Raw genomic sequence first — 15,758 nt, 5'->3', positions numbered from 1 at the left:
GCACGCTCTTGCATCCACTGACTAGATACTCCTCGGGGACCTAAACATCCACCTTGAGAACACCAACAACAACAAAACCGTCACCCTTCTCAACAACCTCTCCAACCTCGGCTTCAAACAGCCCGTCACGACACCGACCCACTCCGCAGGACACACACTCCACCCTCTTTTTTCTGCCAGCAATCACGTCTCCTTCAGCCACACCACCGAACTCCACTGGACAGATCACCGCTGCATCCACTTCTCCTTCAAGAAACCCACAACACACCACCACCCACAACGGATCCCCCACTGCAGTTGGAACAAGGTCACCAAAGACCAACTTATTGCGACACTCTCCCAAAACCCACCCAGCAACACCACCTACAGTGATGCAGCTGCCCGCATATTCAAGCAATGGGTCGACACATGTGCCCTAATCAAGAATCCCTCCAACAGACGCACCGACAGAAAGGCCTTCTGTTTTACCACCGACCTCCACTAATCCGAGCAAACCTGCTGAAGACTCAAATGAAAGTGGTGCCAAGATCAGGCTCTGTACAACCACACAGCCTTCAAAAACGCCATCTGCAGACATCACCAACTCATCTGAGCCACCGACAGAACAGCCTTCAAAGACCGAATCAATAACCATGCACACAGCCACAAGGTGCTCTTCAACGTCATGAAGGAACTCTCCAACCCCAGGTCCAACGTTAACGACATCCTGCCATCCCAAGATCTCTGCGACTCTCTAGCCTCTTACTTCCACCACAAGATTGCAAACATCCATGACAGCTTCAGCACCCAGACACCCCGGCAACCACCAACACCACATATTCACCTCTGACCAACCTCCTGCTCTCCTGGACTCCCGTCAACGACAACGACACCATCAAAATCCTGAACACCATCCACCCAGGCTCTCCATGTGACCCCTGCCCTCACCACATCCTCAACAAAGCAAGCTCCGTCATCCCACCCCAACTACGGAAGATCATCAACAGCTCCTTCGAGTCCGACACCTTCCCGGAGAGCTGGAAACACGCAGAGATCAACGCCCTCCTCAAAAAAACCAAAGGACCTCAAGAACTTCTGGCCTTTCTCCCTGCTCCCCTTCCCGGCAAAAGTCATTGAGAAAGCTGTCAACAGAGAACTAACCTGCTTCCTCGAGGAGAACTGCACCCTGGACCCTTCCTGTAGGAAGTTGGCTCTGTATATACTATTTCAAAGTGAGAGATAGTGTGCACAGAGTTCAAGGGTTCCCCTTAGAGGTTGATAGTGGCAAAATTAGATAATGCTAATGCTCTATTTTGTGGTAGTGTGGTCGAGCAGTAGGCTTATCAGAGGGAAGTGTTAAGCATTTGTTGTACACACACAGCCAATAAATGAGGAACACACATTTAAAGACTTAACTCCAGGCCAGTAGTTTTTATATAGAAAAATATATTTTCTTAATTTATTTTAGAACCACAAGATTCAAGATTTTAGGTAAGTATATAAAATGCAAGGTACTTCACACAGGTAAGTATAAAACTTTGATTTAAAACAGTATTACACACAGTTTTGGTTAAAGTAGCTATTTTAAAAGTGGACACAGGGCAAAAATCAACAGGTCCTGGGGAAGGAAAGTTTGGTTAGTTTTTGCAGGTAAGTAAAGCACTTACACAGTCAGTCTCCTGGGCATAGGCAGCCCACTGTTGGGGGTTCAAGTCAACCCCAAACACCTAGCACCAGCAACACAGGGCCAGTCAGGTCCAGAGGTCAAAGTAGGGCCCCAATAGCATAGGTGCCTATGAAGACCAGGGGTGCTCCAGTTCCAGTCTCCTAGCAGGTAAGTACCTGCATCCTCGGGGAGCAGACCAGGGGGGTTTTGTAGAGCATTGGGGGGGTCACAAACAGGCACACAAAATGCACCCTCAGCGGCACAAGGGCAGACGGGTGCAGTGTGTGAAGTAGGTGTCCGGTCTTAGGTAGAAATCAAAGGAGAGACCCGGGGGTCACTCTGGCGATGCAGGAAGGGCACAGGGGGGCTTCTCAGGCCAGTCACCGACTGGGCAAGGATGAGGGCACCTGCTGGTCACTCCTGCACTGGTAGTTGGTTTCTCTCTGGCCTGGGGGCTGCGAGTGCAGTGCTTCTTCCAGGCGTCAGGTTCCTTTGTTACCGGGCAGTCGCGGTCGGGGGAGCCTCTGGATCCTCTCTGCAGGCGGCACTGTGGGGGGTGCAGGGAGGTTGTCTCAGGGTGTCCACCCCCGTTGGAGTCACCTGGGGGTGCTCTCTGCAGTGTTGGTTCTTCTAGACACGAGCCGGGGGCGTCTGGTACAGAGTGTTGGGGACTCACTCTTCCAGAGTGAGGCTGGAGTCCCTTTAAAGATGGTTTGGACAGAGCTGCTGTCCACTGGAGTTTCTTGGTCCTTTGGGTGCAGGTCAGTCCTCTGAGCCCTCAGAGGTTGCTGGTCCCGCTGGTTGCGTCGCTGTGCAGGTTCTTCGAGACTGGAGACAGGCCGGTAGGGCTGGGGCAAAGTCAGTTGTCTCTGTCGTCTCTGCGGGGCTTTCAGGTCAGCAGTCCTTCTTCTTGCTTCAGGTCACCAGGAATCTAGTTTCTTGGGGGCACATCCCTAATCTTATTGGAGGGGAATCCTCCAAAACAAGATGGAGGATTTCCTAAGTCAGGGGTCACCTCAGCTAAGGACACTTTAGGGGCTGTCCTGACTGGTGGGTGACTCCTTGTTTTTCTCATTATCTCCTCCGGACGTTCCGCCAAAAGTGGGATATTGATGCTGATTTGACTGAGAGTGTTCTGGGATCCTGCTAACCAGGCCCCAGCACTAGTGTTCTTTCTAAAAATATCCAATTGTTTTCACAATTGGCACACAGATAAGTCCCATGTAAAAGGTACCAGTTGTCACGGTTTCGGGCGGGTCTGATCAGGACTTTGGTTGGGACACCCCTTGAGGTCACCAAATATCCTAAAGAGGTAGTACACTGGGGCAGAGGAGCAGCTAAAGGCATACACGGAATGGACAGCTACGGATAGGCACAGGAAACAGGAAAGTAAAAGCAGAGCAACCCTTGTGTGAACAAACAGGAAACGGATTACCAGTGGACAAACACGCTGGGGTTGTACACAGAGTAAGGCGCAGAACCTCCCACAGTGACAGGGAATCTCAATGCCTCTGTGCAGTTTGCTCTTACAGATAGTCACCCTGCCAGCCCCATAGAAAGGAGGCAGCAGAAGTGATTCTGTCTCTGGACCCTAGAGAACAAACAAGGATAGTACTTACATACACAGGACACGCTCTTGTGGGTCCAGCTGGAAACACAGTGGCGATTCCTGAGAAAACAGCAATAGCACACTGTCACTGTTAGGCACGAAATACAACGTATAACACTGGACAAGGATGGGGCTGGAATTGCCTCCTGGAAACCAGGAGCCAACCCCAGTACACAGGAGGACACGTATACACTGGTGAAGACTGATAGAACCCTTACCAGACACAAAGAACCAAGAAGAAACAGAAGGGAACAAACAAAGAGGCAGAGGCAAGAACTAGGAACAGGCTCAGGCTGAAGCAAAGGCGGGTCTAGGACTTGAAAACAGGGCGCAAACTTCTGTCTGGGACAGACAGAGACAGGACTGGGAAACTGAGAACAGGCTCTGGCTGGAACAGGCAAGGACAGGACTGGAATACAGGGAGTAGGAAATGAGCAGTAAACAGGACTGGGAAACAGAGAGAAGGTTCAGGCTGAAACAAGGCAGGAGCAGGGCAGAGAAACAGGGAGCAGGCTTTGGAAGAAACAAACAGGTACAAGGCTAAGAAATAGGGAGCAGACTCTGGCTGGAACAATCAGGAGCAGGGCAGAGAAACAGGAAACAGGATCAGGCTGGAACAGAACAGGAACAAAACGAGAACACCATCCGACAAGGGGTCTGTAACACAAAGGAATTGAAGTCCGATGCACGACGGGGAGCTTGAGGGAATGGCTGCTTATAAGCAGTTCCAAGCTGGGCTGCACAGGAGAGGTTTCAGGTGTGTGTGGTTTCGGACACTTGCAAGTCCTGGAGGAGAGGATCCAGTGAAAAGGAGCAACTGGACTTCTCCCATTGAAAACAATGGGAAACAGAATCCGGGTTTTCCTGACTACCAAGCTGTGCATTATGGGATTTGCAGTCCCAAGAAGCAAATGTAGTCCTACACAAGTGTACCATGGAGAAAAGAGAAACAAACAGGAGTCAGCAAGGGACTCTAGATAGGTGTTCAAGGTGATTCCCAGGCTTCCGACAGTCCTCTTACAGCGCCCCCTGGAAATGGGACGACAGAGTCGTAACACCAGTGGTACTAAGGACCCTGTGACCAGGGAGGTTGTGCCACCTTAAGGGACCCCCTCACCTAACACATGCACACTTCCATTGCAGATTGTATGTGTTGGTGGGGAGAAAAAGGCAAAGTCGACATGGCATCCTCCTCAGGGTGCCCTGCCCACAAAATACTGCCTGTGGCACAGGTAAGTCACCACTCTAGCAGGCCTTACAGCCCTAAGGCAGGGTGCTCTATACCACAGGTGAGAGCATAGCTGCATGAGAAATATGCCCCTACAGTGTCTAAGTCCATTCTTAGACATTGGTAGTGCAGTGTGGCCATATTAGGTATATGGTCTGGGAGTTTGTCAAAACGAACTCCACAGTTCCATAATGGCTACACTGAATACTGGGAAGTTTGTCATCAAACTTTTCAGCACAATAAACCCCCACCGATTCCAGTGTTAGATTTATTAAAAAATGCACACAGAGGGCCTCTTAGAGATGCCTCCTGTATTTTACCCAATCCTCTAGTGAGGGCCTTTGTGCTCTCTGAGGCCAGAAACAAAGCCTGCTCTGGGCGGAGGTGCTTCACACCTCCCCCCTGCAGGAACTTCAACACCTAGTGGTGAGCCTCAAAGGCTGAGGCCTCATGTTAACAGTGCCCCAGGTCACTCAAGCTAGTGGAGATGCCCGTCCCCCCCGGAAAAAGCCCCGACTTTGGGCGGCCAGTTCATCGGAAAACTTAAGAAATCAGTCAGTGTTTATAAAGCGCAGCTACTCTCCCACAAGGGTCCAAATGTGCTGGGGGGGTGGATATGTAGCATCCACCGGTGAGGTGGGTCTTAAAAAAGTCAAGTCATCAATTCCTTCGTGAAGTTGAGGAGGGGGGTGGTTTGTCTGATGTGAAGTGGAACCTTGTTCCAGGTGGTGGCTTCGAGGTAGGAAAAGGAGCGTCCCCCTGTTCTGGTTTTCCTGATGCAGGGTACTTTGGCGAGAGAAAGCTGGGCTGAGTGTAGGGGCCTGCGGGGTGCATGGAAGTTGAGTCGCTTGTTCAGGTAAGGTGGTCCCGTGTTGTGGAGGGCTTCGTGTGTGTGGGTGAGGATCTTGAAGGTGATTCTTTTCTATATGGGAAGCCAGTGTAGTTTGCAAAGGTGTTGCAAGATGTGGTAGTGTTGAGGCAGGTTGAGGACAAGTCTGGCGGCGGCGTTCTGGATGTTCTGTAGTTTACGGGTGAGATTCTTGTTGATTCCAGCGTAGAGTGCATTGCTGTAGTCCAGTCTGCTGGTGATGAGGACATGTGACGGTCTTTCTTTGTTCGAGGGGGATCCATTTGAAAGTCTTGCGTAGGAGGCATAGGGTGCGAAAGCAGGTGGAGGTGACTGAGTTGATTTGATGGTTCATGTTGTGTTTGGAGTCCAGGGTGATTCTGAGGTTGCGGGCTTGGTTGGTGGGGGCGGGTTTCCGAGGGTGGCTGGCCACAAGGAGGCGTTCCACGCATTGGGTTGAGGGCACATGATTAGTACTTCTGTCGTGTTCGTGTTGAGTTGAAGGCAGCTGTTTCTCATCCAGTTGGTGATTGCCTCCATGCCTTCGCAGAAGTTGTGCGTGGCTGTGTTGGGTTCGTTAGATAGGGAGAGGATGAGTTGGGTGTCATCGGTGTAGGAGACGATGTTGATTCCGTAGCTTCTGACAATGGCATCCAGTGGGGCCATGTAGGCGTTGAACACCTTGGGGCTGATGGAGGATCCCTGGGGAACTCCCCAGGTTGTAGTTGTGGGGCTCGCGAGGAAGGGAGCTAGTCTCACTCGTTGAGTTCTGCCGGAAACGAAGGATTGGATCCAGACGAGGGCCTTGTCTCTGATGCCGGCTTCATGAAGTCTGTATTTGAGGGTGTGGTGGGAGACTGTGTCGAAGGCTGGCGAGAGGTCTAGCAGGATGAGTGCCGCTGCCTCTCCCTTGTCCAGCAGGGAGCGGATGTCATCTGTTGCGGCCAGGAGGGCTGTTTCGGTGCTGTGGTTTTTCCTGAATCTGGATTGGGTGATGTCGAGGATGTTGTGGTCTTCGATAAAAGTGGCGAGTTGACTGTCGACGGCTTTTTCGATGACTTTCACACAAAATCGGAGTAGGGAGATGGGCCTGAAGTTTTTGAGGTCGGTGGGGTGTGCTGAGGGTTTTTTGAGGGGATTGATCTCAGTGTGTTTCCAGTCATCGGAGAAGGAGGCGGCAGCTAGAGAGAGTTTGATAGTGAGGCGGAGCTTGGGGGGGGATGGTGTCTGCGGCTCTGTTGAGGTTGTGGTGGGGGTATGGGTATTTGGAGGCTCCAGAGTGTATGAACTTCATTGTTTTCAGTGTGTCTTCGCTGGTGGTGGTGGGGGGTCCAGTTGGTGATTGTTGGTTTGTCGGTGTCAGGTTTTGGTGGAAGGGGTTCTGCACGTAGGCTGTCCTCGCTGAAACTGTCGTAGATGGTCTTGATTTTGTGGTGGAAGCAGGTGTTGAGTCTGTCGCAGAGGTCTTGAGAGGGTGGGATGTCCGTTGTTTTGCTGTTGGGTTGGGCAAACTCCTTGATGATGCTGAAGAGTTCCTTGCTGTTGTGTGCATGTGAGGAGATTCTCTTCTAGCTTTCTTTCTGGTGCTCCTGATGAGTTGGTGGTGTGCAGTGGTGGCAGCTCTGAAGTTGCTTTGGGCTTCTGTGGATTTGGTGTTTCTCCAGATTTTCTCGAGGCAATGACAGGTGAGTCTGGATTCTCAGAGTTCAGGGGTGAACCAGCTGGCTTTCTTGGCGTAAGGAGAAGGAGTGACCACTTCAGCTGAGACCAACCCTAAGGTGTCCAGAGCTGAAGTGACCCCCTCCCTGCAAAATCCTCCATCTTGTTTTGGAGGACAATGACCAATAGGGATAGGAAAGTGCCCCCTCCCCAAAGGGAGTGGATACACAGAGGGTGTAGCCACCCTCAGGAACAGTAGCCATTGGCTACTGCCCTCTGATCCCCAACATGCCCCTAAATCCAGGATATAAGGGCTTCCCTGAACCCAGCTCACCAGATTCCTGGTGACCTACAAGAAGAGGAAGGACTGCTAAGCTGAAACTCTCAGCAGAGAAGAAGCAAGACAACAACTGCTTTGGCCCCAGCCCTACCGGCCTGTCTCCTGCTTCAAAGAACCTGCAAAAGACCAGCGACGCGTCCAGCCGGATCAGAAACCTTTGCCAACTCCAGAGGACTGCCCTGCACCCAAAAGGACCAAGAACTCCCGAGGACAGCAGCTCCATCTAAGAAAACCTACAACCAAGGACTCCCACCTCACTCCAGATGCGTGTCTTGACCCCTGTGCACCCGACACCCACGGCCCATGTCCAGGAGGTCCATCGAGCAAGAGACGGTCCCCAGGCGACTGTGATCAAGTGCCCACTCTGGGTTGACCTCTCCACCTTTCCATGACAATGTCAGCAGAGGTAATCCTGAGGACCCCCCTGACCATGAAACTTCGGATGAAGATATGCGACGCTTTGGAACACACTGCACCTGCAACCCCCAGGCCTTGGAGAAACCGACCCCTGGTGCCTTAACTTCCAGCAGGTGGCCCTCCTCCTTGTCTGACCAGTGGTGTGCCTGAGACAACCCCCTGGACCTCTCCTGCAGCCTCTGAGTGATCCTCAGGGTCTGCTCATAGACCAGCATTGAAAACCCGGTGTCCTGTTTGTACCCTGCATCCGGCTGCCCCTGTGCCGCTGAGGGTGTGTGTTTGGTGCTCACTTGTGTCCCCTTCAGTGCTCTGCTATTCCCCCTGGTCTGCCCTCCGAGTCGGGGGTACAGACCGGATTCTGAGTACCCCTGTCCCCTTTGGAGCCCACGTTAAATTTGCTCATCTTTAACCTCTGCATCCGACCGGCCCTGTGTTGCTGGTGGTGGATGTTTAGGGTTAACTTGAACCCCAACAGGTGGACTTCCTAAAACCCGGAGACTGAAACTGTAAGTGTTGTACTTACCTGTAAAACGATCTAACATTTCTTCCCCCAAAGAACTGTTCTGAAAATTGTACTGTGTCCATTTTTACTACAGATTATTGCCAATAGTTCAAAAACTGTACTACTTACCTATTCCAAAAAAAAGTACTGTTGACACCTGTGTGAAATACAAAACCTTTAAAGTCCTTACCTGCAACTTTAATCTTGCCGTTCTAAAAATAATTTAAGAAAATATATTTTTCTATATAAAAACTTATTGGCCTTGTAAGTGCCTTACTTACCTGAAAAATTAACCAATACCTACCTCCCCCAGGAATTGTTGATTTTTGCACTGTGCCCACTTTTAAAATAGCTTATTGACATTTTAACTAAAACTGTGTATGTTAGTGCTCTAATTCAAAGTTCCTTACTTACCTGTGTGAAGTACCTTACAATGTATGTACTTACCTAAATTCTGAATCTTGTGGTGCTAAAATAAATTAAGAAAATAATATTTTTCTATATAAAAACCTATTGGCCTGGAGTTAAGTCATTGAGTGTGTGTTCTCATTTATTGCTTGTGTGTGTACAACAAATGCTTTGCACTGCTCTCTGATAATCCTAACTGCTCAACCACACTACCCCAAAATACAGCATTAGTATTATCTACTTTAGCCACTGTTAAGCCTCTAGGGAAGCCCTGGACTCTGTGCACACTATGGGGGTCATTCTGACCCTGGCGGCCGGTGGCCGCCAGGGCCACCGACCACGGGAGCACCGCCAACAGGCTGGCGGTGCTCCCACGAGCATTCTGACCGCGGCGGTTCAGCCGCGGTCAGAAGCGGCAAGTCGGCGGGCTCCCGCCGACTTACCGCTGCTCGGGGGAATCCTTCATGGCGGCGGAGCGCGCTCCGCCGCCATGAGGATTCTGACCCCCCCTACCGCCATCCTGTTCATGGCGGGAAAGCCGCCATGAACAGGATGGCGGTAGGGGGGGTCACGGGGCCCCTGGGGGCCCCTGCCGTGCCCATGCCAATGGCATGGGCACGGCAGGGGCCCCCGTAAGAGGGCCCCGCAAAGTATTTCAGTGTCTGCCTTGCAGACACTGAAATACGCGACGGGTGCCACTGCACCCGTCGCACCTTCCCACTCCGCCGGCTCGATTACGAGCCGGCATCCTCGTGGGAAGGGAGTTTTTCCCTGGGCTGGCGGGCGGTCTTTTGGAGACCGCCCGCCAGCCCAGGGAAAAACTCATAATACCCTCCGCGGTCTTCTGACCGCGGCGGTATAATGGGGGCGGAATTCTGGCGGGCGGCCTCCGCCGCCCGCCAGAATCAGAATCACCCCCTATATCTCACTTTGATATAGTATATACAGAGCCAGCTCCCTACACCAGAGAAACAAAGTTGCAGAAGAGTCTGCTTCCAAGTTAGCAGCTATGTTGGTTCCTGGAAGGTCCAGACCCAGTTCCAGTAGCCAGAAGTCGAAGTGGAGGTTGCAGAGGAGTCCTGCTGTAATCTTGCAAGCTGAATCTGAGGACCCACCCCAGAGGAAGACCCTGTGTAGCCCAAAGAGGGGGCTTGGTCACCTATCCAGGTAACTACCTATCAGATAGTGCCTCTGACTTCACCTGCCTGGCCTAACTATAACGTTCCTGTAATCTTTTTTTTTTGTGTGAATATATATGTATATATTTACTCCAGTAATGGAACTTTCATATGCTTGAATCATGTTGTAGAGATGGGAGTCCCTGGTACTTTTTATAAAGTAGTAGTGAGATAGCTTAAACCTAAAGGCCCAAGGCCTCTCAGTTTAGTATTCTGTCAGAGTCATTTTGAGAAAAAGGAGCAAACTTAAGAATCCACCAGTCAGGCGACACCACCCTTTAGAACCTTCTTGAGAAAATCTCCAGTCCCTCAGATTTTCTACTACACGTCGTGCTAGGGAGTCTCCACAGAGCTCTGTTTTGCTATTCACTGTTTTTTGGGTATCAAAAATAACTGAACTCTTATCAACTGACTTCTACTTACAAAGGTTGTCACCATGTCTGACAAGGAAAGAAAGGGTTTATTCAGATCCTGTAAAACCTGTGGTAAGAAAAGGTTGCAGTCTGAAGACCCACACCAGAATTGAATTTACTGCCTTTATCCGGACCATTCTGCAAAAGATTGTGCGGTATATTGTACCTTTTCCTCAAAAACCTTAAAGGACAGGGAAGGGAGGTTATTAATATGGCTGCAAAAACTTAAGTCAATAGATCATCCAGTTTCTGACTCTGTCAGGGAGGACTCTTCTACCTCTTCAGAAAAATCTCAGAAAAGAGCGAGGTCACCTCAGTCAAGGTCCTCCTCAGAGCAGCCAAGAAAGGCCCAGGGTCTTACAAAGGCCATAGCCCTTCTTCATCTCTTCATAAACACTCTGCTAACGTGAAAAGAGAACATACTAGCAGTTCAGAAAGGGCTACCTCCTACACCTCCTATTAAGGTGTCTAATACTTTTAAGGAGCCTTCCTATGTTCCACCAGTCAACAGACCATCTATAAGATCCCCACTGTCGATGACAACATCTTCGTCGACACTAATGTTGAGATCTTTTCACTGTGGACGACAGCTTCATCGTCGATTCCAGCGACGACCCTACGGCCACCACCAACTAGTTATCCACCATTGACGAGGACATCGTCATCAACAAAGATTTACACTACATAGTCATCTTCTTCATTGCTGTCATCTCCAACGACGACCTCGCCGACGGTGGCCTCATACACGAAGTTGTCAACTGTACAAATATTGTCTAAATCGTCGATGACGAAAATACCAGTGGCGAGTGCACCTTTTACACTGTCGGCGACGTCATCTACAACACAGTTGATGATCCCATTGATGGTCCTGTCGACGAGCGAAAAGTTGCAAAAAACTCAGAAAACCCAGAGAATTGACCCAGAGCATAGATCTCCAAAGCAGCATCTTTGATACCAGCTCATCTGCTGGAGGGGGATGATGAATCCGATGATGAGTGACCATTCAGAACAGCTCATAGTACCTCACAATTGAATGTAAAATATCAAGAAGATGACAACGAATACTGTGAGGAATATGATCCACAGAATTATTCAGCACAAGAACAATCGCACCAGGAGGTGTTCTGTATGCCAAGTACCTTAATAACAGATTTGCAGGACATGTTGGCGGACTATAGAATGCGGTTTCCACCCACAGAGGAGGCAGCGCCTCAGTCAGTAACATCAATAACGTCGCCAATGCCTCAGGTAGCCACCCTGCTTCAGAGGCCCACAACTCTACCATTGGCTAATGTTTTCACACCTAATATCACCCTTTTACAGGACAAGGACATCTCTGAAGGAGAAAAAGGGGAAGGTGGGCTCCATGACAACCAGTCGGAATGAGATGATTATATAACTGCAACTCCATCATCTCCTTCACCTTTGAAAGTAGACTCACATCCAGAGGACTTTGGAGGATTTCATAATCTTAAGGAAAGAGCTGCCAAACGATTTGCACTTCTATGCCAGCCAAGCAAACAGATCGCTTTCTCTATGACTTCAAGGAGCCAGTCCAAAAGTCGGTATGCTGCATGCCAGTGGTCAGTTACATATGGGAAGAGGGTTTAAAGGCCATGCAAAACCCAGCGACAGTCACAGCAGTGCTTCCACGTCTGGATAAAAAACATCCAGACTCAGTGATAGCACAAGCAGCTTAAAGGAGGTCCAAAAATCCCTTCACACCAATATCTGCGCCTCCGTATAAGGAAGAAAGACTGTTAGACAATATTGGTAAAAGATTCACTTTAATGTCAAGTCTAACAGTAAGAGCTTCTACCTCTCTAGAGGTTCTAGCGAGATACGACAGGCAGCTAGGGGCTGACATCGCCAAGTATATCGAACAGCTGTCAGAGGATGCTTAGCTAGAGGCTAGGAAAATATTACAAGAAGGGGAACGCACCTCTGCAAAAATAATTGACTTTGTGATGGACATAGCCACCACTGCATTCCGTCAACTGGCAGGGTCTGCAATCCTTAGGAAACCAGGTTGGCTGAAGGCCACGCTATTTTGCCCAGAGGTGCAAAAAAAAATACTGAACCTTCTGTTTGATGGGCAAGCGCACTTTGGAAAGCATGTTTGGAAAGCTCTTAAGTCAATAAAAACGGATGCAGAGACTACTAAATCCATAGGTACGCTACAGTTTCAGAAGTATTCCTTTCATAGTATGAGAGGATGTGGAATGCTTTTGTATAGGAGAGACTATCAATAGTACTGAGATCCATCGTACTCATCCACCCCCCCAGCAATTTCCGCAACAATATTCCCAGAGACAACCACCACAAGCAGCCTACAAAAGAGGTATCTCTAGAGGATGACCAGCTCATCAAGCAAAAGACTCATCTCGCAGACTAGGATCCATCCAAGGATCCGGCTACCCCCAAACAAGCGCCTTTCAAACAAGGAGGCAAAATCTAATTTCTCCAGCAGTGGCAATCCATAACATCAGACCAGTGGGGCTTACAACTGGTGCAATGAAAACACATGCTGGAATTTGTCCAAATACATCTTCCCAATCCTCCCACACCAATTCAAGCTGGAGGTCAACAAGATGCTTCTCAAGGGTGCAATAGAGAAGGTTCCACCTTCGCAACGGTGGGGAGGGATTTTACTCCAGATTATTCCTCATTCGCAAGAAATGGACAGCCTGGAGACCGATACTCGATCTTAGAGAGTTAAACACCCATCTGGGAAAACAATCATTCCGCATGATAACTGTCCAGGACGTCCTCCTACGGTTGACCCAGTGAGACTATCTGTCCACCCTAGATCTGAAAGATGCATATTTCCACATCCCAATTCATTCTTCCCACGGACAGTACCTAAGATTCATGGTAGCCGGCAGCCATTACCAATTTCGAGTCCTTCCTTTCGGCCTAAAATCAGCCCCCAGGATATTCACAAAGTGCCTAGCACCTATATCAGCTTTCCTGAGTAGACAAAGGCACCAAGTATTCCCATACTTGGACAATTGGCAGATAAAAGCAAAGACCTTCTCAGCAGCACGGAAGTCAACAAAAAAGTGCATTGCCTTACTCAACAGCCTAGGTCTAACCAAAAACTGGGAAAAGTCCAATCCTCAGCCATCACGTATGATCCTTTCTTAGGGGTAAACCTGAACACCCAATCCAGCATCCTGCCCTCCTATTGAAAAACAGCAAAGGCTTATATCACTGGCAAAGTCAGTTAAAAAAAGAAAATTCATTTCAGTACGCCTTTACAAGTCATTAATGGGGATGATGTTTTCATGCATCCCACTAGTACCATTTTGCAGACTGAAAATGCGCCACCTCTAGGAACAACTAAGCCTGCAATGGATTCAAGCCACAGGAAGCTTCGACTATCGCATCAAGATCACTCCGGCTATGGTCAAAGCTCTGGTGGTCTCAAAAGCATTATCTATCCATTAGCCTCTCTTTCCAACATCGGCCATCTCTATGGTTTATCACCACAGACGCCTTATTAAAAGGTTGGGGAGCTGTAGGAAGCTGGCCTTGTATGTGGTTGGTACATTGCCTGTTTACCAGCTTCTAATAAGCCTGAGACATGTTACCTCTTTAAAAACCTTTCAAAAAGGACTCTGAGATAGAGAAAAGAACAGAGTTGATGTGTTCCAAGAGAAAGGAAAGGTAAGACCTTTGAGTGGTCTTGGGGGGTCAAAAACCCCCTTTACAGAGCCCTCCTCTCTGAAACATCGAGGAAGGTCAAGAGAAAAATGATGTTTATCACCACAGTTAACAGGTAGGATAAAAGAAATCCCTGTCTGTTCTCCGTTGGCATCAGGATCGATGTCAAGGGTACCACTCCGATCGCCATCGATACAACTGACGTTGGAGAAGCCACCATTGAGGCATGGTCAGTCGACGTCAAGGCAAGCTAGATCATTGCCGGCAGGTTTACCATCAACTAATCCGATGCCACACGAGAGTTCAACTGCACAAGATTTGACGTGAAGACCTAGCCCCCTTTGCTCGACTTTGGCACTGCCTATGGAGGGTTAGGTATTGATGTCAAGAGACTCATCGTCAAGCATATAAACATCAGGTCAGCTATGACGTCAGCAGTGCAGACACAGATCGATTTAACTTCCAAGATTTTCAATGTCGAGAAGTAGATTTCTTTCCTCAGAGATCGTATCCATACATGAAGAGACAGCTCCAGGGGCAGCTAAGTCTCTAATATGATCTCCACATCTACCATGATGACATCTGTCTCTGGGTTCGGACTATTCACAAACCTATTCACCATCCAGACATACACCAACGCCTGAGCGTACACCATCACCTGTCCCTAGGACTCCACGCAGATCTAGGATTCCACACAGGCAGAGATCACCAAGTAAAGGAGCGCAATCACACAGATCACCATCTACGCATTGAAGATCTCAGTCCAGATCAGGTCACTACAACCGCTGCAGGCATAGATCACCCTCTTGGTCTTCAACTTCTCGTTGATCCATAAGGGAGAACTCACAACCACTGTCTGACTCCCCTCCAGCTAGAGTCTCCCCTGTGGATGACTTAAATTCATTCAATGATGTGCTGATTGGAGGAGCGACAAAGTTAAACATAGACATAGCAACACCTGTGTCAACATCATCTGTGATTTTTGAAACACTCCATCACAAGTCTTCCATCAGACCACTACTTCCTCTTTGCCTGGCCTTCTTGAACCTGCCATTCAGCCTTTTCTCACTCCAGTGTCTGTTTGAGCTGTACCTGTCTTCTATTGCTTCTTTTTGAAGCAACATGTCTGCTTCTTTTTGCAATAAGACTTGCAGACAATAGAATGTTGCTTTCGGTGGTACTACTGGTGAAGGAGATTTGAACCTGAGTGAGTAACCATTTTGAACAATGTTCAAAACCCATTTGTCATTTGTTATAGTGTGCCACACTTTTAGGTGCTTGGCAATGCTTCTCCCACCAGAGTGGGAGACAGAGAAGAGGGAAGCCACAATTCATTGCTTTGTATGTCCCTTGGACGAGGAAGCGTCCAGTCGGGAAACACTCCTTCCTCTTCCTGCATGCACGCAGAATAAGCAAAATTCAGGCTCTCTGCATAAAAAGAGCCTTACACAGTGTTCCATGAGAATAGGGTAATAATGAGAACCCATCCTAGTTTCCTTCCTAAGGTGGTTTCTGATTCCCATATTAACCAGACTATCTCACTCCCTACGTTTTTCCCCAAACCATCCACACCAGCAGAAAGAGCTCTGCACTCTTCAGAACAGGGATGGCTGCTTCCTAGCAAAGTATCTCCAGATGGATAGTTTCCTGCATCATATTTGCCTACCAGTTAGATAATAAGAAAATTGATTACCAGGCCCAAAGCCCATTCTAACTGGGGCAAAGCAGCAACAATAACTCTTCAGAAAAATGTCCCCATCTACGAAATCTGCAAAGCTGCGACTTGGAGATTGGTACATACTTTCACAAGACATTACTGTCTTGATTCAGATACTGGAGCAGACAC

The 15,758-nt window shown here is 49.0% G+C and overlaps 1 protein-coding gene across 10 annotated transcripts in view; it reads left to right on the top strand.

The window, feature by feature from the left end:
* Positions 1–15,758, top strand: part of CHD3 (chromodomain helicase DNA binding protein 3) — a 1,503,198-nt gene that overhangs the window by 274,201 nt on the left and 1,213,239 nt on the right. The window lies entirely within an intron of this gene.

This window comes from Pleurodeles waltl, chromosome 12, assembly GCF_031143425.1.
Source record: "Pleurodeles waltl isolate 20211129_DDA chromosome 12, aPleWal1.hap1.20221129, whole genome shotgun sequence".
In the NCBI taxonomy this organism is placed as follows: domain Eukaryota; kingdom Metazoa; phylum Chordata; class Amphibia; order Caudata; family Salamandridae; genus Pleurodeles; species Pleurodeles waltl.
This window is presented reverse-complemented; position numbering and strand designations above follow the sequence as displayed.